The following is a 25854-nucleotide window of genomic DNA, read 5'->3' as shown; positions in this document are numbered from 1 at the left end:
GCAACTTGTAGTGCATTGGAATAGTCAAGTCTAAAATTATAAAGGCATGGATGAAGGTTTCAGCAGTAAATGAGCTGAGGCAGGAATAGTCTTTCCTAACTTATTTCCACAAATAGGTTTGTGTGACTACAATGGCTTTTCCAAAACGCTCTGACACTTGCTTCAATATTTCATTTAGATTTTCAAGCACCCCCTCATTATCCAATTTGAATAGAGGAAAATCAATTTCAGAGTCCTGCACTTCTAACTCTTTCTCATAATCAACCATCACTAACACCTCTTTTTGTTCTTCGCCCATGTCAAAGTACTGTTTAAGCATATTTACATGACACACCCTCCGCTTCTTTCTTCCATCTGGAGTATTTATTAAATAATTTCCTTCACTCAATTTCTTTTTAATCCTGTAAGGTCCACTAAATCTTGCATTTAATGAATCACCTAGTACTGGTGACAAAACTAGTACTTTCTCTCCAGAAACAAAACTGAATTTTAGCCTTTTTATCTGCTTTCACTGTCATCACATGCTATGATATATTTAAATGTTCCATATCCAACTGACATGCTCTGTTCAATCTTTCCCTGAAATTTGATACGTAATCCAGGAGAGTAGTTTCTGAATTTTGACCCACCAATTTCTCATGAATCAATTTCAGTGGTCCCCTTACCTCATGACCACTAACTAGTTCAAAAGGGCTAGAACCAGTGGATGCATTTGGAGCCGCTCTAATAGCAAATAACAAAAATGGAATTCCTATATCCCAATCCTGTGCATAATCCTGACAGTATGCTCTCATAGTTTTTAAAGTTTGATGCCATCTTTCCAAAGCTCCTTTTGACTCTAGATGCTAAGCTATTGACTTAAACTGTTTTATCACCAAACTTTTCATTATTTCCTTAAACAGCTGTGACATGAAATTTGACCCCTGATCTGATTGTACTTCTTTAGGTAAACCATATTGCATGAAAAATTTACCTACTCCCCCACAATCTTCTTAATTGTAATATTTCTTAAAGATTTAAAGATATATTTAGGAAATCTGGTAGACACATCCATTATTGTCAATAAATATTGCTTCCAATTTTAGTCTTAGGGAGGTGTCCTACACAATCAATCATGTCCCTGGTAAAAAGGTTCTTCAAATGCTGGTATTTGGATTAAAGGCCCTGACCTAATCACTGCTTGTGGTTTTCTTGTTATTTGACATGTATAACAGGGTCTACAGAAATTGACTACATCCCCATGCAATCCTGGCAAAAAAAACCTCTGTATCTTTTCCTGTGTTTTCCTAATTCCTAAATGTCCCCCCATTGGAATTTCATGAGCAATCCTCAGAATCTCATTTCTATATCCTAATGAGATAACAATCTGATGCACCTCCCTCCAGCTTTCATTTGTTGAGACATAATCTGACTTCCATTTTCACCATCATTCAGCGACATCATTCAGCAACATTTCTTCTGAAAGCAAAGCACATACCTCATGTGCTCTAACCAGCAACTTAGACTATAATAATAATGTTCAGTTTTCCTGTGACCATTTCATCTGTTTAGCTAACTTCTCAAATGAAAAAGAGAATGCTTCAATATCTATTCCCCCAAACTCTGCAAGTGCTTGTACAAATTTAAATATATCCCCATTTGGGTTCTCCTCTGGGGATAAACCCTTCCTCACCTATAGACATCTCTTTTCTAACTCCCAACATTTTCAGTTGGAATTCTCTCTCTCCCTTGCTTTCTCTTTCCTCCTTCTCCATCTTCACAATTTCTAATTCCCTTTTAAAAGCCATTTCTCTGTCCTTTGCTTCTAATTCAAGATTTTTCATTTGCAACTGAAGTCTCACTACCTCCAGCAGTGACTCACTAATATCAGGTTTCACTTCCAACTGTAGATGCTGCGCTATACTTATACTATATCTGATTTCTTGGCCCCTGCGGGTAACCCCAATTTTAACCATCTGCCAACTCTGTTAACTTACTTTTGGTTATTTTCTCCAACCCAATCAGAGTTATCTCTTCTACTCCCAGACAAGTCTTAGCAATTGCCAAGGTCATCTTGCACTCTCACCACTTCTAAAATACTTCACCAACTCCTGAATTCAAAGTGCCTCTCGTACTCATAACTTTTAAGATTCTCCAACTCCAAACCAATCTTGGAATTCGAAATATAATTCATCCCAGCAAAAGCCCCCAATTGTTATGACCGATGGTAAAGCTGAGTTATTTATAAATCCCAGAGGGAATTTTTAAACAACTGTCATAACCTATAATTTTAAGTGTTATGTTTGAGATACAGTTCTAAATTCAGGAATCAGACCACCAGTTCTCAAGGTTTTACATTAAACTAAATGAAACATTTTATTAATTTACACAGGTTAAAATATATATATATGCATGGCTACAAACTCCTACTATCATAACTTTAACTAATTCCCAAACTATCCTCCATTAAGGCAACAGCAGTTCATAGACTTAACCAGACACAATGGGCAGAATTTTCTGCTTGTCAGGCAGGTGGGCCCAACCCAATCTCCAGCAGGCGGGGAGCCAATCCCCGCCAGTGATGCGGGCCGCACCACCATTTTATGTGGGCGGGCCAATTAAGGCCTGCCCAGTGCAACATCCGGCGGGAAGCTACGATTCCTATGCAGGGCGGGGGGATTCCCTAAAAGCGAGATTGCACTCTTTTGTGCATGCGCATGAAAGAGCGCACATCTCCCTGAGGCTAAGTGCAGCCTCAGGGAGATCGCTTCCACTTTGAAAAATATTAAAAGTAGAAAAAAAAATTCCCTAACATGTCCCCCTCATATGACAATGTCACATGAGATGGGACATGTTCATAATTTACAGAATAACTTTATTAAAATTTTAAAAACCCTGCATGAAACCTCATCCCACTGCTCCTGGCTGACTCGCCAACCTTAAGGTTGGACGGGCAGGTCCTTTAATTGTTTAAATGATCCTGTCAATGCCCTCAATTGGCCATTGACAGGTCGGCGGGCCCGCAGCTGATTTTGCTGTGCTCCCGCCTTCCTGAAAATTTAAATGGGGCGATATGACATCAGGGGTTCTGTCCAACATCATCCCGCATCATTTTACATATCAGCGAGTGGACCCTGCCCCTGCTCACCAACAGCAAAATTATGCCCCATGTAAAGCATTTTCACCTTATGAACTCAATATGAGCTTCTTTTCATCTTGGTTCCTGCGGAGACAGTTGGAGGCTTACAGCTATTGTTGATCTCACATTGCCTCTGCTCTGCACATCTGAAAACTGCTGAAGTTATATCTAGCACCGCCCATTGAATGTAAATTCTTATTGTATCACCAGCCTCTTTGAACTCCACATTTTAATAATAAAACCCCTATCATAGTACCAATTTCATTAGTAATATAAACATATTGCTTGGTATCTGCTAGCTAGGTGGTAGCTTTCACCCCATGTCTTGAATGCTCTATTCAAAAAATGCAAATACACTCTATCTCTCTTACATTTCAAAACTAGTACACATCAAAGCACCCAGACTAGCTGGCTTTAATCTGATTAAGACTCACCCACAGACCAAACCACTATTTTAAAAGAAAAATAGCTTCATGACACTGGGTGACTTGGTATGGAGGATTGAAGGGCAAAGGGTGGGGGATGCATGAGTTGGCATGAGTTAGCACTAAATTGACCTAAGGGTAATATGGTGCCATGGGGTGGGTGGGGGATCATGAGTTGGCACTAAGTTTCCAAAGGGGCTATAAGTGGCCATGGGGGCATACATTGACATGGAGGTTATGAGGGGTCTTTGGGGCTGTAAGGGGGGCATGAGTTGGCATGTATGGACACGGGGATTGCATGGCAGGGATAGGAAGGTGAAAGAGGTGAGGGCTAGAGGGCCTACTGTTTAAGAAAAGAAATGGGATGAAGTCCCAGAGAACTGAGGTGGGCCTTTTAAACAGCCCACCTTGGCATTCAGGAGACCCTGTGGTCACCTCTGACCTTCATCCAGGGCCAGCAGACTCAACTCCCAACCTGCCACTATTCGCAACCCCCCCCCACCCACCACCCCTACCACCACACACACAGAATGAAGCTCCTATCAGTTATTTTCCAGGGGCAAGTGTGGCAAGGTAGGAGATTTCCAGGAGCAAAACTCCAGACCAGAGTATTTATTCTTATTCCCTGTTATAAGTTCCCTTGTCTCTACCTCTAAGGGGCTCACATTTACTCTCACTAATCTCTTCCTTTTTACAAACCTATAGAAACAGTTATAACCTGTGTTCATGTCTCTTGCTAGTTTACCCTTATATTCTCTTTCCTCTTTCTTTCTCATCCTTTTCTGAATTCTAAAATCTTCCTAGTTTTTAGGCTAATTATTCCTTTTGGCAATGTCATTAACATCTCCCTTTATTCATGTCAGGTCACTGAACGTCTTTCAGCATTGCATCCGGGTCCTTGGGCTAAAGTGCTAGCATTGGCCACAATGCAACCACTGCCTTCGCAATGTCTGCCTGTAGGCCTTCCTGTCTCCTTTGGATAGAGGACATTTCTCCTCCATCCAATCCCTGATTCAGGGTCTCAAATGAAGAATCAGACATTCTTAGAGTATGTATTCTCTCCCATTTTGCTCTATGTTCACTCTTCTTGAAAATCAAAACACAGCCACTTCCAGCATCTATTACAGCCAGAATGCACCTCCACTTTAAGAGGTGAAGGATGGCTATAAGTAGTGCAGGTTAACTTTAAGTGGAGCTAACCTTACACAAATTTTGGCCCCTTACTGAGGTGTGCAGCCACTCTGCAGCATATTTGGTGCTAGGCTGCTTGTTAAATTATTTAAATTAACAGGAAGTGTAGATTTTGTGTGCTACCTGCAGCTGAAGCAACAGGAGTGGGATAATCGTGCATCATGAACCCCAGAACCATTTTTGGCATCTATCCAATTTTGACCCCAATTATAGGCACTTACAGAAGTAAATGCAAATTCTATAAATGCAGTGAGAGGAAAATAAAACCTGTGCAAAATTTCACCCTCCCCCAGTTGATGTACACCTTGTAGGTGGTTTTTCTTCCTCTCTTTTAGCTCCTCCTGCATTGGACTTGTTGCACAGTCTCTGCCAATGCCAGAATGTAGCCTTCAATTTTTGGGCGACATGCCCATCTCTAAATCTTTTCCACTGATGTCCTTGCTGAAGGCAGCAACCCCACCTTGTGAGAACCATAAGTGTGAAATGGCTTTCAATCATTCCAGAGCGTAGAACATTGATAGGCTAATATGTTTCAAGGGTTTTTCTTCATTGCTGCAGTCATGTGGTGATATTGAAATTCCAGATCTTGAATCATAGAGAGAATTGAGTTACTACATTTCCCCTATTAAACCAAGGTAATTAAATGTATGCTTTTTGCATACGTCAGCAAAAAAATTCATCAGTCAGGGTTGATCTGAATTCCAGATGCCTGCTTATCCTTGAAGAGCTGGAACATACACGTGAAAGGGGAAGTGAATGTTTATACAATCTTTAGGAGTAGTTTAAAAATTTCCAGCAGTAAACAATGATTTAATGTTTATAATCTATCAACAGTCTATTACAAATGTGAGACTTTATAAGATTATTACGTTTTGTGACTGTGCTCTAATTTAGGGGCAATTGGAGGAATAAAGGGGGCCATGTAACCATGTGACAAAAGTTACCTACTTATCTCCGAATTCACTATATTTACCTGGAAGCTGTTTTGAATTCTGTTGGTGGTAAATGTGGCTGGCTTGTTTGAAGATTAAAGGCAGGCTGGATGGGGGGGTGATGGTGGGGAGAGGATGGTGGCAGGTTGTTACACTGAGAAGAAAGTGCAAGGTGTTCATATTTGCAGACAATGGCAGAAGCATCTTGTTAGGGACTGTTAGTCCCCAGACTCACAAGAAGGTGTTGAGAATGGCATGTTTTAAATGGTGATAGTTAAAACTGGCTATTTTATCCCAAGATAGAATAGAGTTGGGGTCTAAAGGAGACTTGATCAGCATTTCCACCTGGATACAAGGCTCATGTGATTCACATTGCCACAGAGATGGGCTTTGAGAGGGAAAGAGGCATAGGAAGCCACTGTAGGATCAGATTATAAGTTCTCCTGAAAGATAGCCCTGAATTTCACTGATAGAATAGTCTGCCAGGGTCCGAAAAAGAGAGGGATCAGATAAGAGTTGTTCACATGCAGGAATGTGGGTTGGAGCTCTTGCTTAGATTAAGAAGACCAAATCTGTGAGGATTTAAAATGAGACTGGAAGATTTGTCTAGCTTGAGCTAGAGGGAGATCTCAAGGAAAATTCTCACCATAAAAGACAGTTCTGGGTTAAACGTTACCAGGCTGGGGAAGGAAAAGAATGAAAGTAACACTTGGGAGTTAAGAATCCCTTTGGACTGGCTCCAGGAGAATTGAATGCATACTTAAGGACAGTGTGATGAATAACCATAGGGTGGGATTTTTGGTTCACTTAAAACTAAAAGGTGAAAGTTATGTTCTGTAATTTAAAGTATAGGTTGCCTGCAATAATAGTGTTTAGTCAAAGTTCCTTAGAGTTTGTATGTTGTAGTAAAAGTCTCAAAACTTGAAATCTTGTCATGTAATCCATTAAGTTGGTTACTGTGAATTCAAATTTCTTTTTAAGAGTTGTTGATCTCTGCAGAGATCATACACAAGCCCTAAAAATATGGTCTGTTTTTAAAACTGGATATAAAAAGCCTCACTGTTTTTGAAATTGCCTATTGATTTTCTCCTGTTCTATTTTACATATGACACAGTTAAATATGTGTGTTTTCCACTTCAGTTTCCACTGTGGCTCATCTCGTGCTGCAAAAAGAGGATAACAATATCTGAAATTCTGATGTGTGCAGGTCAGCAGATTTGATTCAATCCAAAATGCAGAAGTGTTCCATTTTTTCCTAACCCCGCATTGCCCTGTTGGTGGGAGACAGTTTGACAAATTCTGCAGCTCAGCCTATATTAAAGCACAACGGCAGTTGGAGCTGTGTTGGTGTTTATAGCAATGAGAGTTCTGGCTTTTGCAGTTAGAATGAGCTGGAGCTGTGTTGGTGTTTATAGCAATGAGAGTTCTGGTTTTTGCAGTCAGAATGAGCATGTTTTGATTCTATTCCTGGAGTGTTATAGTCACAAATGGGAGCCAAATTGCCTTAATTTATCTTCAAGGTACTAATGAAACTAAATTACTTATAACTGCTAACCATTCTTCTTAAAAATATTTTTGTCAGTCCCAAAGTACAGCAGTAATACCAGTAACACCAGTGATGGTCTGATGAGTTGTTAACCTCATCATTAATTGTCTAAGTTCTATCGCCGTTCATCAATCCTGTGGTAGTCTCATAAGAGAAACTACTGACATAATCAAGATTTGTCTTAGCAAATGTAAGTTAAAATTAAAATGGCCAAAGTTTCAAACTCTCAGAAAGAAATAACTGATTTTTCAAGACATTAATTGTATTGTGCCTGTGCTTGAAATATTGCACCTGGAACAGAGAGAGCGTTTCACAATCCCAATATCATTAAAATGTTGGAATAATGTTCAAGGGTTGATGATCTCTTTGTAAAAATTATTAATTATTTTTGATTCAATATTTGAAACCTGAGTTATTACAGATTTTCTAAAGCACAGCAGATAGAATTGTTTCAGCTCAGTGCTAGTTTTGAATGAAAATATGGCAATAGACTGCCCTCCAATTGCCCTTCAAAAAATCACATTTTACCGAATAGCTGAACACATCATTTTTTCTCAAAAATAAGCTAGTTTGCACAAAATTCAGTTCTTAATAAAGCACAGCCAGCACCAGGAACAGCACCAATCTCTTTGTATGACTGCCATCTAGTGGCCACTTGTGTGCATTACAGGGGTCCATTGGAACCGAATGAAGTTTAACCATCAGGTTTGTGGAACAAAGGTCACATTATGTCCTTGTACTAATCAAAAAAATATATTAACTACAGTCTTTTTATATGTTTAACATATTAATCTAAGTGACAGCTTTTCTATTTGTCAGCCTGATGCTCACTGATCTCCATTAGGCAGTCTGCGAAACTTCACGGTAACACCTGGAGAATTTGCAGATCAAAATTTCAAAATCAATTTCCATTTTGTGCAATGAAGATTAATGATCTTAATCTAAAATAGGATTCAGAGTCTGCATCCTTTGACTGTATGATTAATGTATTGCAATTATATTATCTTTTTCTTTGCATTCTATTTCTAAATTAGCTATTTCTATTTCTATTAGCTTTTACTGCCAGTTTTATTTATTAATGTTAATGGAGTAGCTATTTACTGTGATGGTGTGCCACAAAATAAAGGTGCTTAATGATGGTGTGTTAGTTTGTTTCATTGATCTCCCTGTGCTTTTGAATTCGCAATCCTCAGTTCTGTCATTGCGGAAAACTGCAAGAAAGAAAGCAACCACTTCTCCACAAGAAAAATCAGAAGGTTCGTAGCCTAGTACTTTGCTCACTACTGTATGAGGTAGAGGTTTGTAAACAGGTATTCTCCCCTTACATTTTACTTATGTTGCATGCATTCTTCTAGGCAAAGAAACGTAATGGGGAAACTATTTGAAAAAAAATAGGGATTTTAATTTAGAAAAAAAAGTAAAATCAATGACAACTTTCATTTGCTAAGTATTATTGAACATAGAACAAATCCCAAGGTGCTTTTCAGAGGTGTGATCAGACAAACATGTATGCTGAGCCCAAGACAGAGGTAATAAGTGAGGTTACCAAAAGCTTTGTCAAACAAATGGGTTCTAAGGAGAATCAGCAAGAGGAGATGGAAGTGAAGAAAGATGTTTAGAGGGGAATTTCAAAGCATAGGGCTTACTTTCACAACTGAAGGCATGGCCATCAATGGTGGGGCAAAGGAAATTGGGTTGCACAGGAGGCTAGAGTGGGAGAAATGGAGGGTTTGTGTGGGACATAGCATATGGCTGAAGGAGGTTAGGGAGGGGAAAGGCATGAAGGTGTTTAGATACTTTAAATTGGGGAAACTTGGAGCCAAAGCAGATCATCAAGGACAGTGGTTTTGGATGAGCAGGACATGGTGCAGAATAGGATATTGCCAGCAGAGTTACAGAAAGCTGAAGTTACAGCATGTAGAGACTGGGAAACTGCCAAGAGAACATTGGAGGTGGCCAAGCATGGATGAAAGTTTCCGCAGCAGGTGGACTGAGCTGAGGCATATTATGAAATGCAAGTAAACAGTTTTTTTTTAATGGAAAGGTTGTGGGTTTGGGAGCTTGGTGTCAAGTAGGAGGCCAAAGTTACAAATAGCCTGGGTCATCCTGAGGCAATGGTCCAAAAAGAGTGTGGAATTAGTGGCAAGATTCCACAGTTTGTAGTGAGTCCAAAAAAAAAGTGTCAATTTTAACATTGTGTTTGGATCAGTGTGTGAGTAGGGTTCTGAGGTACGTTATGGACTTGAATACTATCACTGGAGTGATGTCCTGATGACTTAAAATGCTGAGTCTCCGTTTCATGGTGTAATCTGTATCTTGCTGGTTTTCTAACAAAACCCATGACTTGGAAAGCAGGCTAGAGTGGAGTTTCAATCAGTTGGAGGCCACTGTCAAGGACCTGTAGGAACAGTCCCCATCACTTTGAAAGGCTGATCTGGGTAGGTGGCAAGTGGCGTCAGTAGACGATTGTGCTTGAGTGAGGGAGGACAGGTGATGAGTAAGGTTGGGCACAAAGGAGCTTTCCTGCCCCGCAGTGAAACCAGAAAAATGTAAAAACCGTGTAGCTCACCGGCCCTCAGTCCAGCCCTCAGCAGGTTTGACCTGATGAAAGAGGGGTCACTGTTCAGCCAATTGGGCTTCCAACTACAATTGCAGGATCCAACGATGTTATCAGGATCCAAGCTGCATCTTTAAAGCAGAGATAAGTTGTTGTCCTGTTTTACCTTTCCTGCCCTGTGGAAACCAGGCAGGAGGCCTTAAAAATTCCCCAAACTTCTCAAAGTTTAACTGGAGGGAATTGTGCACCAACTAAGACTGAATGTTGGATGAGAACTCTGACAATATAAAGGCTGTAGAAGGATTTTGGGAAGTCATGAAGTGTTAAAGCCGGTCATCATCAGCATACAGGTGGAAATTGGCCCTCTGGGTCAGATTTTATTCAAGGAGCAGGAAGGTCCTGTCAGGAAACCTCACAACACATCAGTGCTGTCTCCTTCCCACTCTTCATGTCAGGGGCAGAATGGAGTCAGGCCCAATGCCTCCAGATGCAGGACCAAAGCAGCAGTGGGGGCAAGCAGATGGTCAGGCAGCGGGGTAGAATGCCCAAATCTGTTTACTGGGATAAAAGCAAAAAACTGCGGATGCTGGAAGTCCAAAACAAAAATAGAATTCATAGTTCTGTTGAAGGGTCATAAGGACTCGAAACGTCAACTCTTTTCTTCTCCGCCGATGCTGCCAGACCTGCTGAGTTTTTCCAAGTAATTCTGTTTCTGTTTACTGTTTTACTGATGGGGGAGAATTTTCTCCCCATCGGGGTGGGGGGGGGGGTTGTGTGAAGCCGATTGGCGCCCTCGATCAGCTGGGCGCCCCCATTTTTCATGGGCAGGCCAATTAAGGCCCGCCCAGTGTGACACGCTCCTGGAAGTGCCGTGTGCTCCCTGTGCGGGCGGGGTCAGGGTTGCCTGAGTCGGGAGTCCGCATGAAAAAGGGCACAGATATCCCTGAGGCAAAGTGCTACCTCAGGGAGATTAGTTTTAAATTTAAAAAGTTTAATGAGGTGTTGAAAAGTTTTCCTGACATGCCCCCTCATGTGAAACTGTCACACGAGCTGGGACATGTGCACTAATTTTAATAAAATTTTTTCTGAAAACTTTAAATGATTCATGAAACCTCATCCCGTCCGTGGATCTTCACCTGCCCACCAAACTTAAGGTTGGACAAGCAGCTCAGCTGATTGCCTTATTTGCTTTTTAATGAGCCTTAATAGGCCTTTGATAGTTCGGAGGGCGCGTTGCCAAGTTGGCTACGTGCTCTCCGAATTGAAAATCTAAACAACCCACAGTGACATCAGGACACACACCTGACATCACGCGCATCTTTTTACGCCTCGGCAAGCAGGCCCCACCCCCTCTTGCCGAGCAAAGATTCTGCCCATGAATGTCAGGCCCTCAAACCCTCACCCTCTCAACCCCCTCAACCTATACCTACCCCAATGTCCCTCATGACACCTCATATCCCCATGCTCCCTCCATGCACCCATGTGTGCTGTATAGTAATTCACCCAGATTCCACTATGGGTAGATCTCAGGAGCCATATCTTTGAAACGGTGATGAAGAAAAATTAAACTTCTAAAAATCAAGGAGTTCTCAGTCAAACATACTTCCCAATGAATAGAAGACTGTCTTCATAAAACCCCTTCAAACATGTAAATCCCCTTAAATCGTCAATCTGGTGTAAAAACAAACACATATCTATTGTACTAACCACATCAAAGATAGTTAATCCTTTAATAAACTCTTAAAACTGGCAAGCAAAATGTGCACACAGCCCTCAGGTGAGATAAGTATTTTTGAAGCTTTTGAAACTTAGCTAAGCATTCATAATGGGCTCAGCTGTAACAACAACCCTTGGGAGATCTAAACAATTGAGTCAATTGAAAATGCCAAAACATATGACTGCACCAGATGGCCTGTCAACTAATGCACTCTGATTGCTGCAGACTGTTTTTTTTTAATTTTAAAAGATTGGGGAATTAAACCACTTCAGATCATGGCACTTAACCAGACTTTAAATCTACCCATCACTAACATTTACACCTACCCCATAAAATCATGGTCCCCATACTGTGGGTTAAGGCCGCTGGAGCAACAAAAGTTGGGTCTGTTTGTACTCAGCAATCATTTCAAATGGCCATCTGAGTCTAGGTTTCTCACCCATGGAATTCATGCCCTAAACTTGCTGGCAAAAATGGGATCTTCTAGAAATGGAGGTGGGACAGCCACCATTTTTAAAGGTCCCCCAAGTCAGCCTGACGTGGTGAAAATCTCGACCCATGGCTTCAGATGAGGTTGCCAAGGGATTGCATATAAAGGGGGAAGAGAAGAGGACCAACGATAAATCATTAGAGGATTACTATGAAAAGGATTTCTGAAAACTAATATAAACTGAAGTTTAAATCTTTCATTCAATGTTAGTAAGGTGCATTTCCTTTTATAGTGCTAAATTTTAGAAATGGTGGATAATGCATTTAGTGTTATGAGCTCCTGATTTAATGCGGACATCTGAGTTTGAAGTCAACGGTGAAGAGATGGTGCTGCTTGGTGTCCAAGCAGTATCCTTCAAGCATTGCAGCAACAGAATATATCATGGTAGTAGCGATAGAGTCCAACATGGTGGCAGCAAGGGATAAAAAATCCACATCCTCACTACAATGCTGAAGAACATCTTCAACACTTCCTGCACTGAAGCAACCTCAACCCAGGAGCTAAGACATAGAAACACAGAAACATAGAAACTAGGAGCAGGAGTAGGCCATTCGGCCCTTCGAGCCTGCTCCGCCATTCATTATGATCATGGCTGATCATCCAACTCAATAGCCTGCTCCCGCTTTCTCCCCATATCCTTTGATCCCTTTAGCCCCAAGAGCTATACCTAACTCTATCTTGAATACATACAATGTTTTAGTCTCAACTACTTTCTGTGGTAACGAATTCCACAGGCTCACCACTCTCTGGGTGAAGAAATCTCTCCTCATCTCAGTCCTAAATGGTCTACCCCATATCCTCAGTGATCCCTGGTTCTGGACTCCCCCACCATCGGGAACATCCTTCCTGCATCTACCCTGTCTAGTCCTGTTAGAATTTTATAGGTTTCTATGAGATCCCCCCTCATTCTTCTGAACTCCAGCGAATATAATCTTAGTTGACTCAATCTCTCTTCATATGTCAGTCCCGCCATCCCAGGAATCAGTCTGGTAAACCTTCACTGCCCCCACCTCTATAGCAAGACACTGAGAAAATTAACCAGAGAAGCTCCAGAGACACGAGAGCCTGGGAAGCAGGAAAAAGATAGAAGATTAAACACAGGCAGAAGACGCCACTGAATTCCTTGTGGAAGTTCACCTTCAACCAAGCAGCCTGCAGGATGAGAAACTTATTTTAAATTTCCAGGCTAGCCAGTCCTGTGAATCCTCTCTTTAATCACATCAGGCAGAAACGCTGTTGTTAATTTCAGTCACTAGCCCAAAACCTGACTTGGCATCCTCCCCACATGGCTCCTGAGCTCAGAACGGAATGAAAAAAATGACAAGAAGACAGATTTTTTTTCTTGAAGTTGAGTACCTCGCAATTCTTCAGTCTCCTGGACAGCAAGAATTCTGTCCTCTCAAGCTGTTCCTGACCTGCAGCATGCTGTCATGGAGTGAAATGTCCCAAGGCAGCCCTCCAACCCTGCAGCTTCGCCTATGACCCTGATAAGGCACATATTCAAATCCCTTGCACAAGAATTTCTTTAAGGGACCGAATTATTCCAAACACCAGCACAAAGGCTGCAAACCCTCTAGCTACAGGCTTCTTTACCCTCGATAAGGCCATCCAGCAAATTGACTGTTGGAGATGCGCACACAATGCAATCCTATTGGGAGTCAGCACAATGCAATCCTACTGGGGGCAGAAGCCACACCTCAGTTCTGCATACCGAGTCACAGAAACACAGGGACAGCCCAAGTCAAGGCAAACCACTCCTAAACCACCCTGTTAAACAACCTCGCCAGTGCTGCAGTGCAAAGCACCCTCACAGGGAAGAGCAATGTCCTGCCAGTAAGGCCTGGTCCTTCCACCACCACAGTCAGCTGTGTAAGTCGAAACCCTAGCACCACACAGACATCCCATAAGCCATCCATGAGGTCAAAGCCAGCCAACCCAGAAGACTCACAGCCTTTCTTCTTGGGTGGGATCAAAGGGTGTGGCTTTTCATTCTAAGGAGCCAAGATGCACTGCAGAAACACACCAATCCTCCTTAGACAGCAGCTTCCAAACCCATGACCACTACCATCCAGAAGGACAAGGACAGCAGATAGATTGGGAACATCACAACCTGGAAATTCTCCTCCAAGTCATTCACCATCCTGACTTGGAAAGATATCGCCGTTCCTTCACTGTCACTGGGTCAAAATCTTGTAGCTCCCTTCCTAACAGCACTGTGGGTGTACCTACACCACATAGACTTCGGTGGTTCAAGAAAGCAGCTCATCACCACCTTCTCAAGGGCAATTAAGGATGGGAAATAAATGCTGGCCCAACCAGCGAAGCCCACATCCCATGAATGAATTAAAAAAAACAGTGAATGACAATCTAACAAATTTTAGATTAGACTCTGGTGCCAATGTAACCGTTCTGTCCAGCAAGGTTCCATGAATTAAAGACGTCCAGCTTCAACCGATGGACACTTCACTCCACACAACGGGCAGTAAAATACACTCTGCAGTCTACTATGCAAAATGGAGGAAATAACAATTCAAGCAACCCTTTCCGTGGCCCTCAACCAGGACTACTCGCTGCTAAACTTCAACACCTGTATTGACCTTAACCTCCTGCAAAGTGTCTGTGAGGTCAACCAGCAACAGCCAGGCTCAAAATACAGGCAAAAGTTCCCAAAGCTCTTCACCTGATTGGGCCATCTTATATATGCCTACAAGATCACTCTCAGGAGTGACGCCAATCCAGTCTGCCTCTTCGCTCCATGGAAGGCCCCTGAGACAGGCAGTCAATAGCACCCAGAGGAGAATGCGAGAGGAGGACCCTGGGACAGGCAGTCAGCAGTATCTAGAGGAAACTATGAAAGGAGGACATGTTTCTACCTGCCTGAGCCGAAGTATGACATCAAAGGAAAACAGGTAGGTGATTGGTGAGTATCTCTTCCATGTCTCTTTTGATTGGTCAAGTGGTTTAAATCAGTAGACATTATTACAGCAGAAGAGTACAGTTAAGAAATTCACTATTAAAGTATTTAACATCCAAATTAATTAATTAAATAGAATAGAGATGGCTGGGCAGGTGATGTGTTACAGCTGCAGTATGTGGGAAATGGTGAATGCCAGTGAGATCCATGGTGACCACATTTTGCAGCAAGAGTTGGCTGCTCAAGGAAGTTCGGCTCAGTTGACGAGCTGGAGCCCGAGCTGCAGACACTGCGACACATCAGGGAGGGGGGGAGTTACTTGGACATTTTGTTTCAGGAAGCGGTTACACCCCTTAGGTTAATTACATCAAAGTTGGACTGTGGTCAGGGATAGGAGGGTGTGACTGTGAATGAGGCAGGTAACTGTGAGTGAGGCAGGTATGGGGATCCAAAATTTAGCTTTGGAGGAGCATCAGCCTGTGCCCTTGTCCAGCAGGTACAAGGTTCTAGCTCCCGGTGTGGACGAGGGCACAGACTGCAGGGAGGATGAACGAACTGACCACTGCACCATGGTACAGAGCACCATTCAAGTGGGGGGAGAAAAGAGAAATGTAGTAGTAATGGGGGTAGCATAGTTAGGGGAATAGACACTGTTCTCTGCAGCAAAGACAGAGAATCCTGAAGGCTGCCTTGCCTACCTGGTGCTAAGGTTAAGGCCACCTCCTCTGGGCTGGAGAGGAACTTAGTGTGGGAGGAGAGGATCCAGTTGTCGTGATCCACATAGGTACCAACAACAGGTAGACTAGAAAAGAGGATCTGCTGAGGGACAACGAGCAGCTTGGGGCGAACTTAAAAAGCAGAACCACAAAGGTAATAATCTCCAGATTACTACCTAAGCCACATGCAAATTGGCATAAGGTAAATAAGATTAGAACGGTAAATGCGTTGTTCAAAGATTGGTGTGGGAGAAATGGGTTCTGAGTCATGGGGCACTGGCATCAGTACTGGGGAAGGAGAGAGATGTTCCATTGGGACGGGCTTCATTCGAATGCTGGGACCAGTGTCCTGGCAAATCATATAACTAGAGTTGTAGGTGGTACTTTAAACTAACTAGTGGGGGGAGAGGGTTCAATTGAAGGGAAGTTTAAAAAACCAAAAAGAAACGAGAGAGCAGAGGTGCAGGATAGTGAAGAGGCGAACGATAATCAAAATGTGACAGGAAGGGGAAGAAAATATAAGCAGAAGAGTGCAGTAGAAATCAGGACAGAATGAGCAACAATGGTAAAAAGTCAAAGCTCAATATTCAAGGGTATTTGATGTTCCCGAAAAAGGAGGTGGAATAGCTTTGTTAATAAAGGAAGGTATCAGTGCAGTGGTGAGGAGTGATATAGGTGCAATAGATCATGACGTGGAATCAATATGGTTGGAAATAAGGAACAGCAAGGGGTAGAAGTCACTGGTGAAGTCATCTATAGGTCCCCGAAAAATTGCCTCACTATGGGACAAAGTATAAATCAGGAAATAATGGAGGCCTGTAAGAAGGGTGCTACAGTTGTCACGAGTGATTTTAATCTGCATATTGACTGGACAACTCAGATTGGCAGGGGTAACATGGAAGACAAATTTGTAGAATGCATCACGGATTGTTTCTTAGAACAATATGTTGCAGAACACAGTCGGGAACAGGTTATTTTAGATCTAGTAATGCACAATGAGGTAGGATCAATAAGAGATCTCATAGGTAAGGATCCTCTAAGGGGTAGCAATCACAACATGGTAGAATTTCAAATTCAGTGCCTCCTCTTCACCATGGGCATCCAGTGCCTCTACACCCCCATCCCGCTCCAGGATGGTCTGAGAGCTCTCCGCTTCTTCGTGGAACAGATGCCTGACCAATCCCCATCCACCACTACTCTCCTCTGTCAGGTTGAACTTGTTCTCTCACTGAACTATTTCTCCTTAAACTTGTCTCACTTCTTCCAAATAAAAGGTGTGGCTATGGGTACCCACATGGGCCCCAGTTATCCCTGTCTCTTTATGGGGTATGTGGAGCATTTTTTGTTCAAGTCCTACTCAGGCCCCCTTCCACAACTCTTTCTCCGGTACATCGATTACTATTTTGGTGTTGCTTCATGCTCTCATCTGGACCTGGAAAAACTTATCAATTTTTCTTTCAATTTCCACCCCTCCAAGACCTTCACATGGTCCATCTCTGATACTTTCTTTCCCTTCTTTGACCTTTCTGTCTCAATTTCTGGTGATAGACTGTCCACCAATGTCCATTACAAGCCTACTGACTCCCACAGCTACCTCGGCTCCTACAGCTCCTCACACCCTGCTCCCTGTAAGGACTCCACCCCATTCTCTCAGTTCCTTCACCTCCGTCGCATCTGTTCTGATGTTGCCACTTTCCAAAACGGCACTTCTGACATGTCTTCCTTCTTCCTTAACCGAGGTTTCCCAGCCACTGTGGTTGACCGGGCCCTCAACTGTGTCTGACCCATCTCCCACGCACCCACCCTCACGCCTTCCTCTCCCTCTCAGAACTGTGATAGGGTCCCCCTTGTCCTCACTTTTCACCGCACCAGCCTTTGCATTCAGCATAATGCCACCACCAAATACATCTTCCCTTCACCCCCCACTGTCGGCATTCCTTAGGGACCATTACCTCCAGCACATCATAGTCCACTCCTAATTCACTCCCAACACCTCACCTCCGTCCCACAGCACCTTCCCATGCAATCACGGAAGGTGAAACACCTGCCCCTTTTCCTCCTTCCTCCTCGCTATCCAAAGGTCTAAACATTCCTTTCAGGTGAAGCAGCGCTTCACTTGCATCTCCTTTAATTTGGCCTACTGCATTTGCTGCTCCCAATGCAGTCTCCTCTACATTGGAGAGATCAAACACAGTCTGGATGACCGCTTTGCAGAACACCTTCAGTCTGTCCGCAAGCATGACCCATGATCCTGTCGCTTGCCATTTCAACACACCATCCTGCTCTCATGCCCACATGTCAATCCTTGGCCTGTTGCAATGTTCCAGTGAAGCTCAACGCCAACTGGAGGAACAGAACCTCATCTTCCGATTAGGAACGTTACAACCTTCTGGGCTTAACATTGAGTTCAACAACTTCAGGCCATGATCCCTCTCCTCCAACGCCACCCTTTTTTATCCCTTTTTCTCGATATTTATTTTCATTTTTTATTTTTATTTTTTATCCACTTATTTAAATTTTTATTTATTTTCATTTTTATTCATTGTTTTATCCCCACTTTTTATCCTATTTTCAATCTTTTTCCCACCACTATCCCCTCCGCCCACCCCACCCCTGCAAGGGCCACCTGTCACTTGTTTGTGTTGTTCTTCCCACAGTGCTTACCCTTGTCCTGCTATTATCATGTTCTGCTTCCTGACCTTAACGCCACTATCATCACCTCCTTTAAGCCAGTACCACTATCATCAATGCCCGTTTGTCCTTTTGTTCATGACACCTTTGGCAATTTCTCCTTTGCCCCCGCCTATTGCTGGCCTTGTATTCAGCTTCACCTGCTCCACCCCCTTTAAACAGGATAAATTTCATCACATTTTTACTTCTCTTTAACTCTGAAGAAGAGTCAAACGGACTCAAAACGTTAACTCTGTTTTTTCACCCCACAATTCCTGTTCGGCCTGCTGAGTTTTTCCAGCATTTTCTGTTTTTGTTTCAGATTTCCAGCATCCACAGTATTTTGCTTCTAACTTGTCATTGGTTAGATGGCCATTTGCTGAGATGTCCACATTCCAGAAGGAGAAGCTGCAGCACCTGATGTCGCCCAGGAAGAAGGGTTGTGTCTCTTCTGGGTCAGTGGCCTTGTCTTCATGGATGGCTCTCGGGTCTATGCCACAGTATGGAGGGCATGACTGGCATAGCCTGCTGAAGTGCCCCTGTTTGTGACAGTGGAAGCGTTTAGAAGCGTTGGCCAGGCATTTGTCTATTTCCTGTGGGTGCACTTCCCCCCACAGTGCTGACACCGTCATTCAGCTGGGTGGTTGAGGGTTGGCTTACCCTTGCTCAGACTGTCTCAGTGCTTCTGTGGCTAGATGTGGCAAACCGAACCCCATAAAGTGCTCTCCCCTCTAAGAATGGTCCAATGTTGGTCCCACAGTTCAGGAAACATGTCTAGGTAATCAAGAAAGAAATCATCTGGGTATTCTGGCTCAGGCCCCCCATAAAGATAAATAGACCGGGGTTCTTGCCAGTGGTGTGTCTCCTCGGCTTAAAGATTAAAATACCTATAGAAGGCTGTTAATATTTCATTGAAGGTGATTGAGGACTCATCGATAAGCTGCATTAGGATAACATAATCAGCAAATTCATCAAAGGAGTATAAAAAGGTGCAAACCTGGGGGAGGATCTTCCCCTTGTCGGGCGGACAGACCCGAGAATGGCCACACAACAGTCCACCACCCGTGATTGGGCCCCGATCGTGATTTCACGCTGGTTGGCCAATTAACAGCCAGCCAGCATGAATCATGTGCTGAAATGCTAAGCAGTGCTTGGGTGGGGGGAAGAGGGCAAGCGTGGAAGTCACCGGTGCCTCAGGGAGCCGATGATTTATAGCATTAACAATAAAGATTTAAAAATTAAGGTAAACATGTCCCCTCCTGTGACTCTGTCACATGAGCAGGGACATGTTAGGAATGAGATTTAAACATTTTTATTTTACTTTTAATTAACATCAGAGACCTCATCTCGCCCGTGGATGAGGTTTCCTCAAAAATGCAAAGGCCGTTTGCCCTTTTCGCCCGCCCATCAAATGTATTTTAAAATCTTTACTTGATGGTTTTAAATTCATCAGCCCCCTGAGGCAACTCTCTGCCTTCAGGGAGCTTTTATTGCGCGTTCCCCAGTGCCCGTGCTGACATCAGTGCTGGGCCTCCACCCGCCCCCATCCCAGCAGTGCTGAGCCTTTCAGTGCACACTTCACGCTGGCTAGCCGTTAATTGGCCAGCCAGCATGAAATTGTGGTTGGGGGACAATCGCGGGCTGCAGGTCATTTCTCAGATGCTCCTGGGCCCACCCTGGGCCCACCCACCGCGCCTGCCCAACGACCTCAAAATTCTGCCCTTGGTCTTCCTTTGCTAAATTCTAAACTGTTCCCAAGCCTCAGGCTTGTTACTTTTTCTATTAACTTTATATGACTCCTCTTTGAATCTAATGCTATCCTTAATTTCTTTTGTTAGCCATGGTTGGGCCACTTTTCCTGGTGTGTTTTTGCACCAGAAAGGAATGTATAATCATAGCAATGCATACATTTGTTCCTTAAATATTTGCCATTGTCTATCTATCAGCCATCATGCCTTTTAATGAAGTTCCCCAATCTATAGTAGCCAACTCAAGCCTCATAGCTTACTTTGTAGTTTTCTTTGTTTAGATTTAGGGACCTGGTTTTAGACCAGACCACTCCACTTTGCATCTTAATGAAGAATTCTATCATGTTATGATCACTGTTCCCTAAAGGACCCCGCACAACAAGATTATTAATTAACACCTTCTCATTGCACAGCACCAAATCTAGGATAGCCTACCTGCATATAGAATGATTTTTATGTCATCAATGAGAAGAAACCTGCCATTTGAAAAAATATAGTGTTCTCTTGTGCCCATAGGAAAGCCATGAAATTGTTTCCTCTGAAATTAATCAGCAGTTTTATGTTCAATGCACAGCACACTTATTCACACCACTAATGTCTTCATTGGCCATTTGGAAAGAGCCTGAGGCAAAGACGTTTGAAGTGGCTGTCAGTAAAGAGGGCATCCCTGAGGCCATCCAATTATGCCCCGGCTGTCTTCTTTGTTATCAAAGGAAGAACAATGTATTTGAACAGCAACATTATCATTTTTGCCAGTGGTATTAGAATATAAAGATACTAAAGGTAAGTTTCCAGGCTACTGATAAACTAAGGTTTCTTTGTTGCCTTCTGGGCTGAAATTTCTTTGTCAAAAATGTCAAACCATTCCTCTTCTTCCAGGGAATTTGTATTAAATGGGGTAATGGTATGTGGCACACTCTACAAGAATGATATCTAAATCTGATTTTATCTTTTAACTCTAACTAAGGGCTGAATTTTCACCTCAGCATGTGGATGAGCGCCTGGCACGCAGGAATGTGAAATAACACACGATGATGCTGGGCGAGTGTCCCAATGTCATTGTGCACTCATGCGGGAGTCAGCAGCGCACCTGCCGACAATTAAGAGGGCTGCTAAGCCCATTAATTTATTAATTGAATGGAATTTTTCCCTGCCCGTCCAACCTTACGGTTGGCGGGCAGGCAAAAAATCCAAGTGGCCTTTGGATTTTTGAGGAAACCTCATTCACGAGCGAGATGAGGTTTCTGATGTTAATTGAAAATAAAATAAAAATGCTTAAATCTCATTCCTAACATGTCCCTGCTCATATATAGCGTCACATGAGGGTACATGTTTTCCTTCATTTTAAAATCTTTATTTGAAAAATTAAAAATCTTCAGCTCCCTGAGGCAGCTCTATGCCTTCAGGCAGCTTTTTGTGAGCGCACCTGCGTGCATGTGCTGACTTTCACGCTAACCCTCCCTCCCCAACCCCGCACCCAGGCAGCACTGAGTGTTTCAGCACAGAATTCATGCTGACTGGTCATTAATTGGCAAGCCAGCGTGAAATTGCAATCAGGGCCCAACTGCAGGCTGCAGACCGTTGCGTGGCTGCTCCTGGGTCCACCCACCACACCCGCCCGACAAGTGGAAAATCATCCCCTAACTTTCTTTTGGTTCCTAAATTTAACTTGCATCCTCCGGTCTTTATGCAAACCTGAAAACTTCAACTAATTCACCTCATAGTCCGCATTCCCCTGACCCATGCACCACTAGTTACAATTATGTGGGACCCCTCCTTCGGATTGTTAGCTCCATGTAACTTTAGCTAAGACCAATTATAACTCTAATGAAGTCCCTTAACCATTACAACAGGAACCACAGTGCTGTGAAATGCCACAAAATGCTCTAAAATAGGTCTTAATTGCCTATTAACATAATTCCCAACATCACAATAAACCCAATATAGCAAGAAAGGTTAATCACCATGTCTTGATTGTCTTTCTCTTTCAGAACAGTTTTATATTCATGGTTGTGTGAAATCCCACATATCATCAAAAAGTCTGGAACTTTAGCCTCATTGTTTGTATTTCAGCAATTTTGATTACAAGTTAGGAAACCCAAATGCAAATGCCTCTTGTTGATACTTAGGAAAAGAATTGTGAATGCTGGATATCTGGAATAAAAACAGAACATGCTGGAAATAAACTACAAGTCAAGCACATCTGTAAACAGAAAAGACTGGTTATGACACTTCAGCTGTAATACCTGCACTAACTGAAGGTATAGCCTCTCCTGCTAGGGGTCATGTGATGCTTCAGAGGCTCCAACAATGAGCCCTAATCCTGGGCATTCCAGGGGCCGAGGCTTCCTGACGAGAGTCCTGATCTAGCACGTAGCACCTGAAAATCTCTCTGTAATAGAATTTATCTGTTTCGTGTTGAAATCTGTCCACTCTGTTGAGTCATTATATTGGCGACAAGGGTAAAAAAGCCCAAACGCTGCACTTCACCCTGTTACTGTGAGTACATCGAATCTTAAGAAAAAGAAAAGACTACTCGCCAGGCATGCCACTCTTCAGCAGAATCAATCCTTACAATGCAACTATGAAAGGCTGGAGCCAGTATGTAGAGCGCCTCAGATTTTACTTTGTAGCTAATGAAATTGTCACAGAGGAAAAGCAGAAAGCCATCCTTTTCAGTGTATGTGACAGTCAGACATACAATCTCATTTGCAACTTGACGGCTCCAAACCCTCCCAATTCCAAGTCTATAATGAATAAGTGGACCTCGTGCAAAAGCATTTCCAGCTGAAGCTATCCATAACAATGCAGCATTTCAAATTTAATTCCAGAGTTAGGGCCCCCGGAGTGTCCATCGCAATCTATGTAGTGAACTTTAAGCAGTTGACAGAACACTGCAACTTTGGGGACAAATTAAATAATATGCTGCGGGACCTATCAATCTGTAGACTTCAGGACGATGCCCTACAGAGACGTTTACTCACTGAGGTCGTCGTTGACTTTAAGCGCGCCCTAGAAATCTCCCTCGCCATGGAAAGTGCTGCAAGAGACTCGCAGGCTTTGCAACACATACAACAAGGCGCCATTCTTCATTTGGGGTGGGAGCCTAGCGTCGACTATGGCACCAAAAGCTAGGCCCACAGCAGCAATGCCCACTGTTAAAAACATGAAAAGTAGAAACACTTCAGCAGCGACTCCAAGGTTAATTTGTTACAGATGTGGAAGTGACCACGGAACGGACACCTGCAAATTGAAAGAGGTAGACTGCCATTACTGCCATAAGAAAGGTCACATAGTAAGGCAACACAGGGCAAAGTCTAAACAGCCCGTAAAGCAGCAAACCAACATGGTTGAATTAAAGAATACTGCAGAACCTGAAGCTGCCAACATTTATTCCCTTTATAACTTAACCGCTGTAAAAACAGAACCTATCATTGTCACGATCCAAGTACATGAGAAGCCACTAATAATGGAGGTGGACACGGATGCCTCAATTACAGTGGTGGGACAGCACACTCTCAAATACCCTAATGAAGGTAGACAGTTAAATTGAAGACAAACACCGGAGAGCCTATACAGATAAAGGGCATCGCCACAGTACCAGTGTCTTACAGGCAACAGACAGCCCAGCTGCCTGTGATAATAATGAAAAGAGAAGGATGCAGTCTTTTAGGCAGAGGCTAGTTACAGAACATCAAACTTGGCTGGTCTGAAAACAAGAGGAGTTCCTGAACAGCCAAGGAAATACGACATGGTTTTTCGGGATGAATTAGGGAAGTTAAAAGGCGTGCAGGCCAAGATATATGTGGATCATCAGGTGGCACCACATATCTTTAAGGCCAGACCTGTGCCTTAAACATTGAAGGAGAAGTTGGATGTAGAATTGTGCCAGTTAAAAAAACTGGGCATCATCCAATCTGTCCAATTCTTGAACATAGTTTCAATGGTTAAACCTGACCAAACCATATGCATTTGTGGGGATTATAAATTGACCATAAATAAGACAGCAAAACAAGGCAAATACCCCATTCCAAGGATAGACAACTTATATGCAAAGCTGGCTGGAGGCAAGTCCTATACAAAACTGGATATGAGCCATGCCTGACAACAATTAGAACTGGATAGCACATCGAAAGAATACATTACTATTAATACACAAGGGTCTTTATCAGTACACTCGCCTACCCTTTGGAGTATCGTCTGTATGCATAATCTTCCAGAGAACAATGGAGAGTCATTTGCAAGGGCCTCTCTGAGTGGTAGTGTACTTAGATGGTGTTCTGATCAGATACTTGGCCAACCTGGAAGAGGTTCATGGAAGCCGGTGTGCGGTTAAAGAAAGAAAAATGCACATCCCAATCACCAGAAGTTGCTTAAATTAACAGTAGTTATCAATAATTTATATAGATTTTTCTTTTCCCACCTATTTCCATTATTTTTAAATGTATTTCCATCCATTGTTTTTATCTCTACCTTTTAGCCTTTTTCGATTCCTTCACCCCACCCCACCCCCACTAGGGCTATCTGTACCTTGCTCGTCCTGCTTTCTACCCTTAATTATCACATTCCTTTAGATAATATCACGACCTTCAACACCTCTTTGTCCTTTTGTCTGTGATATCTTTTGGTTATCTCCACCTATCACTGGCCCTCTATCCAGCTCTTCTTGTCCCACTCCCCACCCCCCTTAAACCAGCTTATATTTCACCCCTTTTCTATTTTTCCTTAGTTCTGTTAAAGAGTCATGTGGACTCGAAACGTTAACTGTGCTCCTCTCCACAGATGCTGCCAGACCTGCTGAGTTTTTCCAGATATTTTTGTACCAGAAGTTACTTACCTGGGTCACAGGGTGGATGCCATGGGTTTACATCTGGTAAAAGAGAAAGTTCGGGCAATAAAAGACACACCCTCACCATCCAACGTAACCGAACTCAGGTCCTTCCTGGGTATGATCAATTACTATAGCCGCATCTTGCCTAACATATCAACTGTGTTGGCACCATTACATTTATTGTTAAAAAAAACCATCATTGGCCGTGGATTTCACAACAGGGAGAAGCCTTTGTGAAAATAAAGAAACTGTTGTATTCATCATGTTTATTGGTACACTACAACCTATTGAAAGAACTGGTATTAACATGTGATGCGTCACCTTATGGTGCAGGAGCCCTCTCCACAGTCAAGAAGGGTTATTCCCAGCCAGAAAAGGAAGGTTTATCGGTGGGATTTGGAGTGAAAAAATTGCACTAGTACCTAAATGGATGACATTGTGTCAGACCATAAACCACTAATGGGTTTATTCAGTGAGGATCAGGCCATTCCACCAATAGCATCAGCAAGAATTCAACATTGGGCTCGGATAATATCTGCGTATGAGTATATTTTTATGTACCGTCCTGGCTTGCATATTGCAAATGTGGACACACTTAGTCATCTCCCATTACCAGATAGCATTGTACATGCTCCAGTGCCACAAGACATTGTGCTATTACTGAATTTCTTGGATTCTACCCCTGTGTGTGCCAAGCAAATTAGAAACTGGACAAATAGATATCCAATATTATCAAAAATCAGAGACTTTGTTTTGCAAGAATGGTCAAACTCACCTGTATCTGAAGATTTGAGACTATTCCATATCAGAAATACAGAAGGTGGAGTAGACCCAGATTTGCACTAAGTATAGTAGCAAGCGGATAAAACAATGTGATGGCGGGTTTTCATGCTATATCGTCCCAAACCCGCCACATTATTTATGCACTCCATGGCGGGCAGGCTCTCATTCTCCTGTTGCCAACACCCCAACGCAGCATCACGCTGGGCACCATATTTA

This window comes from Carcharodon carcharias, chromosome 2 (genome assembly GCF_017639515.1).
Source record: "Carcharodon carcharias isolate sCarCar2 chromosome 2, sCarCar2.pri, whole genome shotgun sequence".
NCBI lineage: Eukaryota > Metazoa > Chordata > Chondrichthyes > Lamniformes > Lamnidae > Carcharodon > Carcharodon carcharias.
The sequence above is the reverse complement of the archived record's forward strand: the minus strand, read 5'-3'. Positions refer to the sequence as shown.